Genomic DNA, 17,982 nt, shown 5'->3' with positions numbered 1-17,982 from the left:
TCTCGCATTGTTCTTGGCTTTAATTTTACCTCATAATTATCTGAAACAATGCTTCAAGCAAACGACAACCTACTTATATATATATATATATATATATATATATATATATGTTCATACTTAGAAGTGTAATAGAAGCTCTTAGAGTGAGGAAACAGTGTTCAGACAGTCTTAGTATTCACATTGTAGATATGAGAATGTCAAGACATTTTAAACCACATGATATACAAGATATATAATAACAATTTTCACTTTACCTTTTGGTAGAATTACAACACAAAGACGATGTTTATAAAAACACATGATGGGTTTATTTCTTCTCCCGACCGGTTGTGGTTTTCATCATCAAGAATTCAAAGCTTCACATATTAAGTTTCAAAAGTGACCGTCTCGCTTCTAGACGTTCGAATCCCAACTTCAGACTATCGTCTGTCGTCCTCAAACTATCTCTGACTCTCACCCAGTCTCTCCTCGCTTCTCTCTAAAGTTTCTAAGTATATCCAGAACTTCCCATTTTCCATGACGTCATACACATGTTAAAACATGTGTATTCTTTCACGTGTTCTGGAAATGCGTGTCCAAAACTTTTTCTTTGTTTACAAAAGGAATTTTAACCTATATTTCCAGTAACCTATATTTCCAATATGTTAAAAACATGTTTATTAAATTATCTTGTAGTTGCATTCCTCAATTGAATTTTTCATAACAGAATTGACAACGCACATTCTTTTCTTGAAACTATTTTATCTCTAAGCTAAACAATGGTTTGTTTTACATTCCATTTTCTAATTCTCTCTCGTAATCTATTTCTAAACCTAATTTACGAGGTTCGAATTTCGTCTATTCTATTTCATTTTCATTTTAACTAAATCTCTCTATTTTTATATGAATTACATGAAAAGGGGACAGCCCTTATCGTGTAACATTCACCTGACAGACATTTTAACTGTTTCTGTAGCGCAATCCCTTTTAGCAGCCTGGATATAACGTTACAGAGCTCCCACAACTGGCTGTGGCGTACAGTTAGAATCTCATGACTTTAACGATAAAACACAATCGCACAACAAGCTTCTTCTGCTTTTAAAGAGATGACAGAATGTTTCCATTGCAAATTGAAAGACGTACTACATGCTTATCCTGATCAGCAGTGATGAAGTGAATATGTACCTGTTATCCTTATTTGCCATCGCGCAGCTAACAAAGGTTTATGAAGTCTCTTTATCACTGCCAAGGTGTTTAATTATTCTGTGCTTTTATGTTTATTAATCTCTGATTAGGCGTTTCGTGCTGACTCAAATAGAGTAAACAAGAACCAATTCAGCTCTGTATATTGACAGATTGTGAGCTTATTTTAATATGCTCCCACCGATTGACACTAGGGAACAAACAATAAAATCTTCGCTCCTAAAAGACATTTCTTCATGGCCTCACGTGAAATCTCCTCTAACTCCACTTTACACTGGTCCTTATCATTTTCTTTCACACACTAACAAACTTCCCCCTTTGACATAAGTTGTAAAAAAAGAGACAGTAACAATTAATAGGGTGAAAACAGCCTTTCCTGATACAAAAACACAAGAGCCACACATTTCCCCTACATACACACAGCCCCAACACTAACCTGATATGAACACTCCACCTGAAGACAATTACGTCATCACCATACATAGAGGTAGACGGATAGATTGTGTAAGACTCTGTACATGTCAAAAATAACTTTGGTACAATTCCTGCTTTTATCCCCCTCCCAAAATAAAAAAAATTCCCCTGGAAAATATTAACTGTTATGTTCACTATGGTATTTCAATGTTAATTAAACATAAATATACTATTAGTTTATGTAACATGTAGTTGTCAGTGAATCCACCCTCAGGCTGCGACTGCTTCAATGTACAGTTCCAATGGAGAAGCTGGGGAAATTTAAAGTTTCTGCCTCTGCGACAGAACATTCAAGAACATTCTGTTCCTTTTCACGGAAAATGCATTTCTTGTTCCCACCCAAAAGAAAAAAAAAGATTGTGCAAGAAAAAACTTTGGTAAAATTCCTGCCAATATCCTCCCCACCAAATAAACGTTTTCACTGAGAGGTAAGAATTTTTTTTATTAAAAATACAAAGCAAAAAAAAAAAATTCTTCTGAAAATAATAACTTTTTCCGCTGCAAATCAGAATATTTTCTTAAGAAAAAAAGAATATATTATGACCTTCACCTTCACCGAGGTGAACGATTTATATGGACTTCACTGAGGTGCGCGACTTGACACACAAAAATAAACGGCCTCTTAATCACCTGCTAACGCATGCGTCACTGTAACGTCCAATGACAACAACAACCCCAACCTTCTCACTCGACCTGCCTTTATACCACTATCTCAATCCCTTCTCTTTCGCATGCGCCTGTAGATTCCTGACAACCTCGAGTCTTCCGCTTATAAAAACAAAAAAATAAAAGTTTTGTTGTCGCGCATGCCTATACAAGGCACAAACACGAGGGCGTTTGTTGTGTTGGTAAGTGCTACACTCCCCCCTGATCTGATGATCACATAGAGTGCACTCCGGGGGTGGCCTCTTAGTTCGTTGGCTTCTGCGAAGGGTGGTATTTACACTCTCGGATTAAGGTTCTAGTTCTGTGTGAGGTTCTGGTTCTGATCCTGCCTGATCAGACGAACTAAAACTACCACTCTCTTGCTCGGTGACCTCACTCATCAGCAGCTCATCATCTGATGATTCGTCGCTCTCTGTAGTTGTGGGATGTACTTCACTAGCCGGGCGAAGATCGCGCACATGGCGTGGGGTTCCATCAACAAGGACCGACTGCTGGCTGACCACTCCAGATATTCGTCCTCGCTTGAACTTGGTGGTGCACCGGTTTCCAGGGGGTCTAACCCAAACTGGGTCCCCTACCTTGTATTTGTTATGACTCTCCTCGTCGATTGGTTGGACAGTGTCAATGCCCTTTATCCTTACACGGTATTTGTGTATGGCATTGGCCGGTGCTGTTGTTAGTGTCTTCCCATCCTTTGGTGTGACGTTATACCAATACGTGGCCTCCGTAATGGTGCATTGTTTTCTGGCAGCAATTCTCTTGATACTGCGATGGCTCCTCTCAGCAATGCCATTCCCTGATGGCACATGGGCACGTTGCAGTCTTAGTCGGACACCCCACTCATTCAACAACTGCCGAACTTGGTGGCTACAAAAAGCAGCATCGTTGTCCGTCAATATCTCTTCCGGCGCACCTCGCTCAGAAAAGATAGATGACAGTTGGCGGACAACATTCGCTGAGTCCTGCCTGGTCATTTGCTGCTACACCGCAAAACAAGTGGGTCCACAGCTGATAAGGGTTAGAAAGGGCTTACAAATGTAATGGGTAACATCCATCGCTAATCGTTGCCACACATGCTCAACTTCCAATCGCCCATTCTGCCATTGCTCAGGTGCAGGATCGCTAGACTGGCATGCCTCACAGTGCTTGATGATCTGCCTGACATCCGCCCTTGTCACTGCTGGGTCCACACGCCTCGCAAAATACAAAGTTCTTTTGATACCTGGATGTCCACTCTGCACATGAATTCTTTGTATTTGGCATGAGCTAATCGCGCCAACTGCGCAAGATCGAGCAGCGAACTCCACGCCTGTCTTAACAGCTTCATACCATTTGTGAGGCACACAGGTTAGTTAGTCTGCACGATTACAGTGTGATGCCACGAGCGTTACACTCAACGACAAGTCATACTCTGATACAAGACTCTTCAGGGTGTTTAGCCTCCGCCGGATTAACATCTCACTGGCTGCCTTAGTGCGGACTCTCGTTCGTCCCGAAAGAGTGTCGGACACCCAGTGGTAGATGCAGAGAGAATCCATGTACAAGTGTAACTTCTTTGACTGCCATTGCAGTGCCAGATTTAAACCCTTCACAACAGCATCCAGTTCTGCCAGGTTGATGTGTTGAGCATCATTCACGGGTCGCAGCCAGCATGCGTCTTCAATTACATTTCCATGTTGCTCCAATAACACTCCCAATGCCAAAGAACTAGTGTCAACCCACACATTCACAGTGTCCCCATCGACACACTATTCTCCACGGGCAGGGTCCTCCTTGTTAACTCTCTCTAGGGTTTCTGTCGTCATCAGAGTAAGAAGAGCATCATCAGATACATCATCCCAACCTGTAGTTACTAAACTTGCCCTGCGTTTGATGACGCCCATAGCTGCTTGGAGCCAGCCACATGCTGGTAAGTGACCAATAAGTTTCCCACACAAGGAAAAAATAGTCCGCCGCGTAATAACATCAGGGATGTTTGGAATCTCACTGCCACGCCTCCATCGTAAGGTACCGTCTTTCCCACTAACGTCCAATCCTAATACCCGTGCTCCATCCCTCAGACGTTCGGGATCCTTGCACTCCAACCCGAATTAAGCTAACTTTTCTCTGACGTGCGACGCAGATTGTACGTCTTCATTGATGTACACATCGTCAATATAGGCCGATGTTGCGTCCTCAGTGGTCTTTTCCTGGGACAACACTGCATTTACGATGGTCTTCATGATTTGCGGTGCCACATTCAGCCCAAAGCCAAGTCGAGTAAGGCAGTATCTCTGACCCCGGAACCCCACTGTCTGGAACGGCCACAATGTCTCATCCACTCGCACCTGCAAGTAAGCCTTCCGCAAGTCTACTATAGACACATTGGAGCCCCTCTGGCGCCATTCTCTCAGCTTGCTGGCGCACACGTCAGCATTGGCAGTGTACGTCTCAATGTATCTATTGAGTTCACGATAGTCCAGCACCGGACAAACTTTTGATTTATGCTGGACTACCGCTATTAAGGGAATCAGACCCTTGGGTGGTCCCAGCTTGTTGGGGTAGGGGATCAGCCATCCATCCTGGATCCATGCCTCAAGTTCCTTCTCATATTCATTATGAGCCTTGTCGGGTATCGAGTACTCTGCAATGCTATTCTTGAGTTCGGTTGGCGCCCTTCCTTCTGTCCACTTCCACGATGCAGTCCATGCTTTTTGGTGAGGGTCATAGTCCACCTTAAAATCAGGCCGATCAATGTGAACTGCAGCACACTCTGGGGTTTCCAAAAATCGCAGTCCCATCTCTTCCGATAACCACTCCCCCCAGTGCCTTAATAGCATCATATCCCAACAGTACATCGAATCCCAGAAAATCCCCTCGCATCACCAGCACATTAATGTCTGCAGCCACACCAGAGTCTGTGTGGACTTTGACAATTCCGGCTCCACAGCAAGCTTGCGTATTGCCACCTATTGTGGTTACTTTGATGTTCTGCTTTGTCCAGTTTCGACACAACTTGGCACTCATGATGGTGTGTGAGCACCTGGAGTCGAGAAGAGCTGAACAAGGCACTTGGTCCACGTACACAATTATTGTCGGTTGCACCTCAATTAAATCTTGTCCGGGGAACAGGGTGGCGCTGACGTCCTGCCCCCTGCACAATTTTGGGATAAATGTCTATAACTACCACATTGGAAACCGCGCAGGCGACCCCGCCCCTTGTTAATACAATTTCTTGCAAAATGACCTTGCTGGCCGCAGCAAAAACATCTCCCATTGGTCGTGGGTCTCAAACTGGGACTCTTTTCAGCATTAGTCTTGGCTGCCTGCGCCATCATTACAACCGGTTCCCTCAGGTCCTCCTCATCTCTGATAATGGCTCGAGCACGTTCTAACAAATGTTCCATGGGCGTTACAGATACGCTGGTGGAAGCCCTCAATAGTTGCTTAACATAGGTGGGAAGGCCGGCCACAAACGCATACGCCAGTGTTTGCTCTGACACTCCATTGCCAAATAGAACTGCAAGTTTCTTCAGCTCCGCGAAGAAGACGTCCACGGTTTCTCCTGGCATGAGCTTCCTAGAGGCAAATGTTTCGTAGGCCGTGCAGGGATCCATGGCAAATGCCTTGTATAAAGCATTTTTATAGAGGTAACATCAGCCTTCTCCACGGCACTAAGTTGCTGATATACACTTAGGGCGCCTCCAGCCAATCTTAGGGGAATCACGGTATGCACTTTAAATACCTTTTCTCGTCTGGTGTGTGCACGATTAAAGGGACCCTATGGATTATTTTTCATTTCATTTCCTCATTGTCTGATTTAATATTTAAAGCTGCCCTCGAAAAATAGAGGGATTTCCCCAATCCACAACCTGGGGACGCTCTGTATGGCTGGAGGATACAGCACCAGTGTGAGTTCTCATATGTATAACTAAATTTGATTTAACAGAACAAGAATATCAACATACATCACAAGAATGTGGCTTTCCCCTGGTGAGTTCTCATATGTATCACTAATTTTGACTTTTGAGAATAAGAACATCAACACATTTCACAAGAATGTGGCTGTTCCCTAGTGAGTTCTCATATGTTTCAGGAAATTGAATTTATCAGAACAAGAATATCCACATACATCACAAGAATGTGGCTTTTCCCCAGTGTGCGTTCTCATATGTATAACTAAGTTTGATTTTCGAGAAAATAAATGTCCACATACTTCACAAGAATGTGGTTTTTCCCCAGTGTGAGTTGTCATATGTATAAATTAGGTTGATTTTTGAGAACAAGAATATTGATTTTCGAGAACAAGACTGTGGATTTTCCCCAGTGTGAGTTCTTATATGTATCAAGAAACTTGATTTTCGAAAACGAGAATATCAACATACTTAAAAAGAATGTGGCTTTTCCCCAGTGTGCGTTCTCATATGTATACCTAAGTTTGACTTAAAAGAACAAGAATACCCACATATTTCACAAGAATGTGGCTTTTCCCCAGTGTGTGTTTTCATATGTCTCACTAATGTTGACTTTTGAGAACAAGAATATCCACATACTTCACAAGAATGTGGCTTGTCTCCAGTGTGAGTTCTCATATGTATAACTAAGTCCGATTTTCGAGAACAAGAATATCCACATACTACACAAGAATGTGGCTTTTCCCCAGAGTGAGTTCTTATATGTCTCACGAAATTTGATTTAACAGAAAAAGAATATCCACATACATCACAAGAATGTGGCTTTTCCCCAGTGTGAGTTCTCATATGTATCACTAATTTTGACTTTTGAGAACAAGAATATCCACATACATCACAAGAATGTGGCTTTTCTCAAGTGTGAGTTCTCATATGTATAACTAAGTCTGATTTTAGAGAACAAGAATATCCACATACATCACAAGAATGTGGCTTTTCCCCAGTGTGAGTTCTCATATGTATCACTAATTTTGACTTTTGAGAATAAGAATATCCACATACTTCACAAGAATGTGGCTTTTCTCCAGTGTGTGTTCTCATATGTATAACTAAGTTTGATTTTTTAGAACAAGAATATCCACAGACTTCACAAGAATGTGGCTTTTCCCCAGTGTGAGTTCTCATATGTATCACTAATGTTGACTTTTGAGAAAAAGAACATCCACATACTTCACAAGAATGTGGCTTTTCTCCAGTGTGTGTTCTCATATGTATAACGTAGTTTAATTTTTTAGAACAAGAATATCCACAGACTTCACAAGAATGTGGCTTTTCCCCAGTGTGAGTTCTCATATGTATCATTGTATTTGATTTAACAGAACAAGAATATCCACATACATCACAAGAATGTGGCTTTTCGCCAGTGTGTCATATGTCATTAAATGTTATTTATCAGAACAGCAATATCCACACATTTCACAGTAATGTGGCTTTTCACTTTTTGTTTTTAATTTTTTATTTTACTTCAGTCGAAGTTCTCTGAAATCAAGGAGGCCACGACCTGGGGCTTACACTTTAAGTCTGTATATAAGAATTTATCTAGTCTGGTGGAGTACCCAGCTTCGTGCTATTACTTCAGGTAATATCACTTGGAGAAGGTGCACCATTCCTCGTAAAAGCTAATGTGGGTTAGCCACAGTGAGGAGATCTTATTTGGGTAGCGAATACTATGTGATTTTGAATATTTGGACAGGGTTTACTTCTATGGAAAATGTATCCTCATGCCAGGTTGTTCTGACAAACCCCTGTACAGAGAGACCTTAGACAATCAAGGGCAGTGTCTAGTAGACATTAGTGTGAGTTCTCATGCCTCATTAAATTTGACTTCTGAGAATGAGAACATCCACATTCTTCACAAGAATATGGCTTTTCGCCAGTGTGTGTTCTCATATGTGTCACAAGAATATGGCTTTTCTCCATCTTGTATATTCATATTTAAATTCAATTAATCCTGCAACAAGATTATCGCTACCAAGTTATAAACAATGACATTTTATCCTGACTTTTTCAGTTTTAATCTTGAGTTGTTTATGCAAGTTCGATTTTATGCTAAAGAAATTTCAGTTTGTATCACTAACTTTATTTTATAAGAGATATTTCGTAGTGTAAAAGTTAAACTATTTTCTTTTTTAAATTAGCAGATTTTTCTGAAATGTTAAATTCGATATCTTATGATTTATAGAAACATTACACAAAAATTTCACAAATTTAAATATGTGTGATGTTCTAATAACTATTTGCTAAACCAAATAAAATAACTCTTCACACATATATGTCTAACAATATTGTGTGCAGCCGTTTTTGTTGTCTGCCAGGTAAGGAAATAATTGTATATCGAATACTGTTTAAGGTGCAGGATGGCCCCTTAATATTCATGAAAAACATTCAAGCAGGAACATCTGCAAATAAAAAAATTAAATTTTAACTTATATCATTGTTTATTTTAATCGTGCAAACAAAACAAGAAACTAACTTTATAAAACATTTAAAAATCACAGAAATAAACACTAAATTCACATTCATATTGTTTAAATGTTTAAGTTTATTCATAGTATTTTGTATTAGATAAAGAAATGATGCAATTAGTAAAGTAAATACACAATAATATAGTAATAATTTATAGGAACAATAAACATGCAACTACCATAGTTGCTACTGATAATAATAAAAATATATTGTTAACAATAGAAATATATTAAGTTCATAATACAGGAAAATATATGTTTGTATATGAAAAAAGCCATCGAATGTAGTGAATTTGGTACCTTACCTAACATTAGAGAATTGATATTGTTAGTAGTTATTTTAATTTTGATAAAAATATTTTTTTATGTTAAAAATTCAACAAATTGTTTCATCCAATTTTTTAGCGTATTTTTATTATTCACATATTATTTAGTTTCTTTATGAATTTTTATTCTAATTATTTTCACCTTCTAATAGTATAAATTATTAAAATGTATTAATGCTCAAAGCTTTGTATGAATTTTAAAATGGCCTGTAAAATCCAACTATTCAAGTCATGGTATACGAACTAAACTTCTTCTGCATATTAATGTTGTATCAATAACCAGTAGATATTTTATTGTCTTTAAAACCTAAGAAAAAAGTGAACATTTTCTTTTTTCATGAACTGATGAAAAGTCTGATGGTTTGATTAGTTTAGGCAATGAAACACGTGAAAGTATAAATCATTTTCATAGAGTTAAAAAAGCGTTGCAATTCTAAGATATGCTTAATGATTATATACATTATAAACTTATTTTGTTTTAAGGAAAATATGTATGTGTGTGTGCGTGCGTGAAAATCCAACTATTGATGCTTGGGATCTGAGAGAAAGAAATTAAAGATGGCAGCCATGGATTTATAAAGTGTAGTCTTGTGAAATCTCACAAGATCCCATCTTCCACTGCACATGTATGTAAATAGAATGGGGTCATTTTTCTGATAAATTTTCTGTTGGCAGAGACGGTTGGGAGAGCCGTGATGGAAGTTGAGAGAGAAAGTTAACAGTGAGAAATTCTAGCTGGACTTTTGTGGATTGTATTTGGTTTATTTTGTTTTTCTGTTTACCAACCCATTTAACATCACTTTAACTATTGGGTAAAACAAAATTGTTATTTAATAATTATTTAATACACAATTAACATAGTAAGGATATTACGAAACCTGCTTAAACCTTGCTAAAAAATTACATAAGCGTATCCTATACGTTCACAAAGCTAAAATTACCATATGCATTGTGTATTGTTGCCAAATATGGCTTTGTGCAACTAAGACCATATTTATCTTAGACTTCTAAAAAGTCTAGAGTATACGCTCTGCACCAACGTACTTACTCCCGACCAATCGGACAAACATCAAAATCCAACCATTCTCCTTTCTTGATGCTTGTAAGGCTTCTATTGTTTGAGGCCAAAAAAGTTTAAAATTGGGGTTGGAATGTTTTATCTTAAAAGATTTGTTCATTCTTAATTTATCTGAACGTTAAAATTATTTGTAATCATAGACATTTAACTTATAAGCGAGTTTAATGTTTTATATTTAAATATTAGTAAGACAAAATATTTAAATTATTATTAACATATAACATTTATTTTTTTATATCTAAATATTTAAATATTAGTAAGACAAAATATTTAAATTATTATTAACATATAACAAACATTTAACGTAATTATATTATTTTGATTTTTAACTCAACATTTTATAACAATACAACTACCACATATAGATTGATATTTTCTTTGCTTGGGACAATTACATTTTCTATTTCTTCTCGTGTATTTCTCAATTTTTCAATCCTATTCCAAACCAATGAAGAAAAATATCTGTTCATCTCTAATTCAGCTTAACATATTTTTTAAAACTTAATCACATGTAAGATCAACACATTTAATAATACATCTCTAAAAATGGTTTTATATTTAGAAAGTTAATTCTTTTTTCTTCTATTTTTAAGGAATATAGTTTTTATGAGATTTTATAGTGAATTGTTATAGGCAATAAAAACAGACGGAATAGAACTCCACAAGTCTACAGCTTTGAATAGAAAGGTACTGGAATATTATGATGTATTATAACGATGTACCTGAACAGAGAATTGATGAAGAGCAACATTAACAGTAAAACGAGTTAAAATTCTTTGTTTCTGTCTTCTTGTCGATAATTAATGTGCATCAGTTGTAAGCTGTAATTTGTATAGACAGATCGGCAGGAACTGCTGAGTGGTTTGAATTTGTCTTTACAATCATCTTTTTAACGACTTTAAAGGGTTGCCCCTTTTACCGTCGATGATTTTGAGGGTTCGTCCACCTAATGCTTTATCTGCTTTATTTATCAGTTTTGTATGTCGTTTATATTTTATGCATTTTACATGATAAACAACATGATTACAATTTGTTGTGGCAGAGAGAGGGGGACGGTATCGGTTTTAGTTTTCTTACATTTGTTGAGGGAGAATAAAAGCCAAGTGTCGTCAACTATTCTATAATTTCACGTAATAATTTAATAAACAAAAGATACTGAAAAAGTATTTTTACTGGCATTGAAAAACAACACACATTGCAACTGAAACATAATAAGATACTATGGATTATGGGCCATGTCAGCAGAGGCATTCCCTGTGATTTGTGATGTGATATGTCTGTTTACATCACATTTAAGTTTTGCATGTTTTTATAGTCAGGAAACAGGGAACCAGAAGAGACTTACAAATGTTTTCATGAACTTCTTTCATCGTAATGTCACAGTTAAAAGGGACAAACAAACAAAAACTCATATAAATTTACATTTATTTGAATGGAAAGGCACTGGAATATAATGATGTATTATAACGAACATAATGAATTGCTATAGGAAATAAATATAGTTTTTAGAGATTTTATAGTGAATTGTTATAGGCAATAAATATAGTTTTTAGAGATTTTATAGTGAATTGTTATAGGCAATAAAAACAGACGGAATAGAGCTCCACAAGCCTGCAGCTTTGAATAGAAGGTACTGGAATATGATGATGTATTATAACGATGTACCTGAACAGTGAATTAATGAAGAGTAACACTAGATCAACAAGTAAAACAAGTTAAGCTTTGTTTCTGTATCTTGCCGATATTTAATGTGCATTAATTGTCGGCCATGGTTTGTGTAGACAGAGCGGCAAGCACTGCTGACTGTAGTGAATTTGTCCTTACAACCAGCTTGTTAACGACTTTAAAGTGTTTATGCCTTTACTGTCGAATATTTTGAGGGTTGGTACACCTAATGTTTTCATATAATTATCATTATTATTGTGGTTGTTGTACTGAATTTAATATTATTACCGTCAAGTGTTTTGATGGTTGCTTTATCTGCTGCAAACAATTTTGAATGCTGTTTAAATAGTTTATATGTTTAGATGATATTAAGTAATAAAATTAGCAGAGGATAAGTAAGTGCCATATTGAAAGATATGCAAATTCAACCAACCCTGAGTTTCCATATTGTCAATAAATATCATCTTTACTGTTTGTATAGCAAACTTTACCCGAACATTTAATTGTATTATGTGTAAGGAGTGTGTAACAACTCACCTGCCAAATCGATTGGCACTTAAAATGTTTATGTGTTATATCAATATTAATTAATCTTTACATTTTTTTTACAAGGTGATCACCATTTATCAAGGCCCGGAAGCCACTCAGGGATAAGGGTTATTGCATGTTAAGTATGTTAGTGTGGGGATTTAATAAAAGTGTTTACTTTAGGGGGCGGTTCATTAGAATTTGTTTAAGTTGAACTTGAAGACATCCAGGTTGTAGTCAGGTGGGAAGCAGGAAGACGGAACAGAGTTCCACAGGCGTGCAGTTCTAAGAAAGAAGCTTTGTTCATGGAATCTACGTTTCGGTTTTGGCACAGATAAAGAGTGGGGAAATTTTTTTACAGTAGTTTCAGCTAGACAGGTGTTTTTCGTGAAAGATTGGCGAGCATCCATATTGCATTTAATTATCATCTTTACTGTCTGTATAGTAAATTTTACCCGGACATTAAATTGAGGTGATGCGAAAGAGACCTGCTTGTCTTTAAACTTAAATCACACATTTTTTACGCCTTTTTAAAAATTATGTTTTACAGAATAGTAAAAAAAATTGTGCAATTGCAAAGAAGTTATAAACTGATATATTGTTACATATTACGGACCATGCGTCGGTTGCAATAAACTTAACTAGTGTGCAGATTGGTGAGGCTTTGTTGTTATTTTTCAGCTACCACTATCCATTTTTCATGTGGTTTGTGGTGTTCAGGTCAGATGGTATGGCGTCATAAAATTGGTAATGATGCCACAGTTGTTTAGAAAATAGACCAATAATATCTTGGATAAATTGAATTATGTGTAAGGAGTGTGTAGCAACTCACCTGCCAAATCGATTGGCCTTAAAATGTTTAGGCGTTGTATCAATGATAATTCATCTTTATGGAATAATCAGACAGTATATATCGTGCAGTTGTATTTCCCTGTTATGCTGATAGGCAAATAAGTATGGTTGTACTTCCCAGTAAGATGAGCGTTGGGTTAGATAGGCATACTAAACATTTCTGAGCTGGCACTAGCTATTTTGTGTGTGGGTTATAAAATGCAGACTTAAGATGTATGAAGTTATTTAATAAGAACTAGAACACAAGTTGTTCATTGGAGAGATTTTAGAGAATTTTATGAGCTCCACAGAATACGTCCTTACAAAGTGCTGAAACATGTTGCATTTAAAATTGCAAGTTGCTATTTTTTTAAGTTGTTTTTACACAATAATTAATATATTTTTTAAAGTTTAAGAAAAGTTTTACATTATTTATTTTTTGGAGTCAGTGAAAATTTTACGTTTGAAATTTTATATGCTACGTTTTTTCAGCTAGACGAGTGTGTATTGTGAAAGTTTGGCGAGGGGGACTATAGACTGGAGCTAAGACGAGAACTTGAAAATAATGATAAAGCAGAGACAGGCTGTGAGAAAGAGGTTGCAAGGAAGAGAAAATGGCATCACCCACTAGGCTACGAAGTCTACTTTTAATTCTATCAAGGCAGGGAACATTAGCTGGAATAGATACATCAAGATCATTGCCAAGACTGCTACGAATAAGGTGGGCTCTCTCTACCCTGCTAGAAAGTCACTTACACTTGAAAATATCCTATACCTCTACAAAGCTACCATTCGTCCATGTATGGCGTATTGTTATGACATTTGGGCTGGTGCATCTGCTACTAGTCTCTCGCTTCTTGGCAGGGTTCAAAAGAGAGACGTCAACTTGCTAGATCCTGAACAGTCATCTAAGCTTCAGACACTGTCCCATCGACAAAGTATTGCATCCCTCCGCTTGTTCTACAAGTATTTTAATGGTGAATGCTCTGACACACTCCAAGCTCTTGTACCCCCTTAATGAAAATACCCCCAACAAACCAGACAAGCAGAAAAGTCCCATCTTTACACAGAAGAGATCCCTAGATGTCTGAAAGCCTTCTACTCTAATTGTTTCTTTCTTCCTCTTCTAGCGTCCTGCTTCCCCAACTGTACTGACATGCAGAAGTGTAATGTAAACAGACATTTTGCTGCTCAACTCCCTACATAGTATCCCTGGAACTTAGGTCCCTGATATTAGCCCCCTACATCAAGAGACAATGTGCCTTGTTTGGTATAATAAAAAAAAAACTGGTAAAACCAAACAAGAAAACCATGTAAAAAGGTAACTTTATTGGACTGAAGGAGTCAGAGTTGGATAAAAAATCCTGACTGATTGCGACTCCTACTCCTCTTAGAAATCCGACTCCAGCTAAAACCTCCAACATCTTCTGACTCTGACTTCACAACCCTGGATAATTGTGGACAGAAAACTACTTATGCTGGTTTCCATTGTAAATATTTACCAATTATTTTTTCTATATTAAGTTTCTGTTAATTCATGATGGCCAATAAATGTGTGCTCATTTTATGTAAATTTTTTTAAAGAAAATTATCCTTATTCTAAAACCTAAAATGTTGAATAAAATATCAAAATTCAAACAATTCTCGAGGGAAATATTAGGGAAATGTGGACAGAAAAATATTTGTAACAATTCGACAAACTTTGGATCAACTTATTTTGTTTATGGTAAACATTATTTTCTCAGAAATCACGAAAGTAAATAAACACATTTTTTATAAAAATCTAAATATTAGATTGAATAATCTATTATAAGGAAGGGGTGGGTGCTCATCTTATGTTTAATTTATAAAACAAAGTTTTAAATATTTAAATTTTGTGTTTTTCATTCTATTTTTCGCAATATTTTTAATGGCTTTTCAGATGTAATGGCAAACAAAAATATGTCAGCATCTATTATAAGGAAGGGGTGGGTGCTCATCTTATGTTTAATTTATAAAACAAAGTTTTAAATATTTAAATTTTGTGTTTTTCATTCTATTTTTCGCAATATTTTTAATGGCTTTTCAGATGTAATGGCAAACAAAAATATGTCAGCATCTATTATAAGGATGGGGTGGGTGCTCATCTTATGTTTAATTTATAAAACAAAGTTTTAAATATTTAAATTTTGTGTTTTTCATTCTATTTTTCGCAATATTTTTAATGGCTTTTCAGATGTAATTGCAAACAAAAATATGTCAGCATCTATTATAAAGAAGGGGTGGGTGCTCATCTTATGTTTAATTTATAAAACAAAGTTTTAAATATTTAAATTTTGTGTTTTTCATTCTATTTTTCGCAATATTTTTAATGGCTTTTCAGATGTAATGGCAAACAAAAATATGTCAGCATCTATTATAAGGATGGGGTGGGTGCTCATCTTATGTTTAATTTATAAAACAAAGTTTTAAATATTTAAATTTTGTGTTTTTCATTCTATTTTTCGCAATATTCAACTCCCCGTATTTCCTCCTATAACAGACAACACGCTATGCAACATACAAATATCTGTGCATGAGGTCGCCAAGCTAATCAAGACCCATGATACCAGTAAAGCAACTGACCCTGACGGCATTCCAGTTATAGTGCTCAAAAAGCTCCAACCAGAACTTGCCCCCATACTTACAAAACTGTGTAAGCGTTGCCTTAAGAAGAAGTGCTTTCCAACACCCTGGAAAACCTCATCAGTATGCCCTGCATTTAAGAATTCAGGTGAAAAGTAATCTTCCTCTCAGTACAGACCAATAAGTCTCCTGTGTGTCATGAGTAAGTTGCTGGAATCCACATTAAACAAAGAAGTAGTCAACCACCTCAACAGAAACAACCTTCTTAGTGACATGCAATATGGTTTCCACTCTGCAAGATCTACAGCAGATGTGCTAACGGTTATATCTCATAGGATTAGTGAATCTCTTGACAAAGGTTTCCTTCCAAGGGCAATTGCTCTTGACATATCAAAGGCCTTCGATAAGGTATGGCATAAGGGCCTACTTCACAAGATTTCGAGCTACGGTATAACTGGAAATGTTTTCTCAATCATTAAATAATTTCTCTCTGATAGGTTCATAAGAGTAGTGGCTGATGGGCAGAAATAATGCTGGAATCCCCCAGGGGTCCATCCTGGGCCCAACTCTCTTCCTGACCTACATCAATGATCTCCAAAAACACATACTTAAATCATTTGTTGACATCTATGCTGATGACATGATCATCTATGGCAACACATCAAAGGTCGTAAATGAAAAAGTTCTCTCTAATTATTTGATCTTGAACGCGTTGTAAATGGGGGAAGAGGTGGCTGGTCACTTTTAATGCATCAAAAAGCAAGCTACTATCTTTACATCATCAACGTTCTGATCCCCATCTGGCATCAATTAAAATAGATGGCTCTCTTCTTGAGGAGGCTCCATGTTTTGACAAGCTTCTGGGTTTGACCTTTACTCCTGATCTGTAATGGAACACGTACATCAAATATGTTGCCAAGAACGCTGGGAAAATGGTTGGATCCTTCTACCGCTCCAGAAGATATCTCACTACTGATGCAATTCCCTATCTGTATAAAAGCCAAGTACGTCCAAGGATGGAGTACTGCTGCCACATCTGGGCAGAAGCTGCCAAAAGCAGCCTATCCTCCCTTGACAGAGTACAAAATAGACTTCGTGGTTTAGTGGGGGGTGCCCTTTTCTCTTCCCTGCAACCTCCCTGCCACAGAAGAGACGTTGCGAGCCTGTCTTTGTTTTATCGTTATTTCCATGGCAAGTGCTCATCTGAGCTCCAATCTCTCGCCCACTCTCTCACCAATCTTTCATGAGAAACACCCGTCTGGCTGAAACTACTGTCAATAATTTTCCCCACTCTTTATCTGTGCCTAAATCCAAAGGTAGATTCCATGAGCAGAGCTTCTTTCTCAGAAGTGCACGATTGTGGAACTCTATTCTGTTTGCCTGTTTCCCACCTGACTACAACTTGGATGTCTTCAAGTCCAGCATAAACAAATTCCTGACAAACCGCCTTCTTAAGTAAGACACTCTATCAAATCTTCAATACTAATGATTACTACAATTCTATCTCATTGATTACTGTACATGCAATAACCCTTATCCCTGAGTGGCTTCAGGGGCTTGATAAGTGGTGATCCCCATGCCAAAAAAATACCTTTTTTTAGTATTAAAACTACGATGGATTCGATTGTAAATATTTACCAATTATTTTTCCTTTTCTGTTAAGTGCTCATTTGTTGGAAAAATATCATATAACTGAGAGTAGCTAACCTGAAGTTGCGAAAAAATACAATATTTTAACGACTTTCTTCTCAGGTCTTGTAACTACAGTAACATAAAAAAGGGAATGAAGTACTCTTCAGTAAGGAGGAAGTTTTTTTATAATAATTGTCTTACTCTATTAATATGAATAAACACAAGGCTATTGTTCTTCTTGGCTGTAGGAAGAGCATCCTCAACTCTGGCAGCTACACCCAGGTAAGTTATGTATTATTCACTACACATTTTATGTAAACGTAATAAAAGAATCATTTTATGTAAACGAAATAAAAGAATCATTTTATGTAAACGAAATACAAATCATCATTTTATGTAAACGAAATAAAAAGAATCATTTTATGTAAACGAAATAAACAATTATTTTATGTAAACAAAATAAAAGAATCATTTTATGTAAACGTAATAAAAGAATCATTTTATGTAAACGAAATAAACAATTATTTTATGTAAACGAAATAAAAGAATCATTTTATGTAAACGTAATAAAAGAATCATTT

Source organism: Euprymna scolopes, chromosome 46, assembly GCF_053919585.1.
Source record: "Euprymna scolopes isolate OS-2025 chromosome 46, ASM5391958v1, whole genome shotgun sequence".
Classification (NCBI taxonomy): domain Eukaryota; kingdom Metazoa; phylum Mollusca; class Cephalopoda; order Sepiida; family Sepiolidae; genus Euprymna; species Euprymna scolopes.
Note: the sequence above shows the minus strand (reverse complement) of the source record.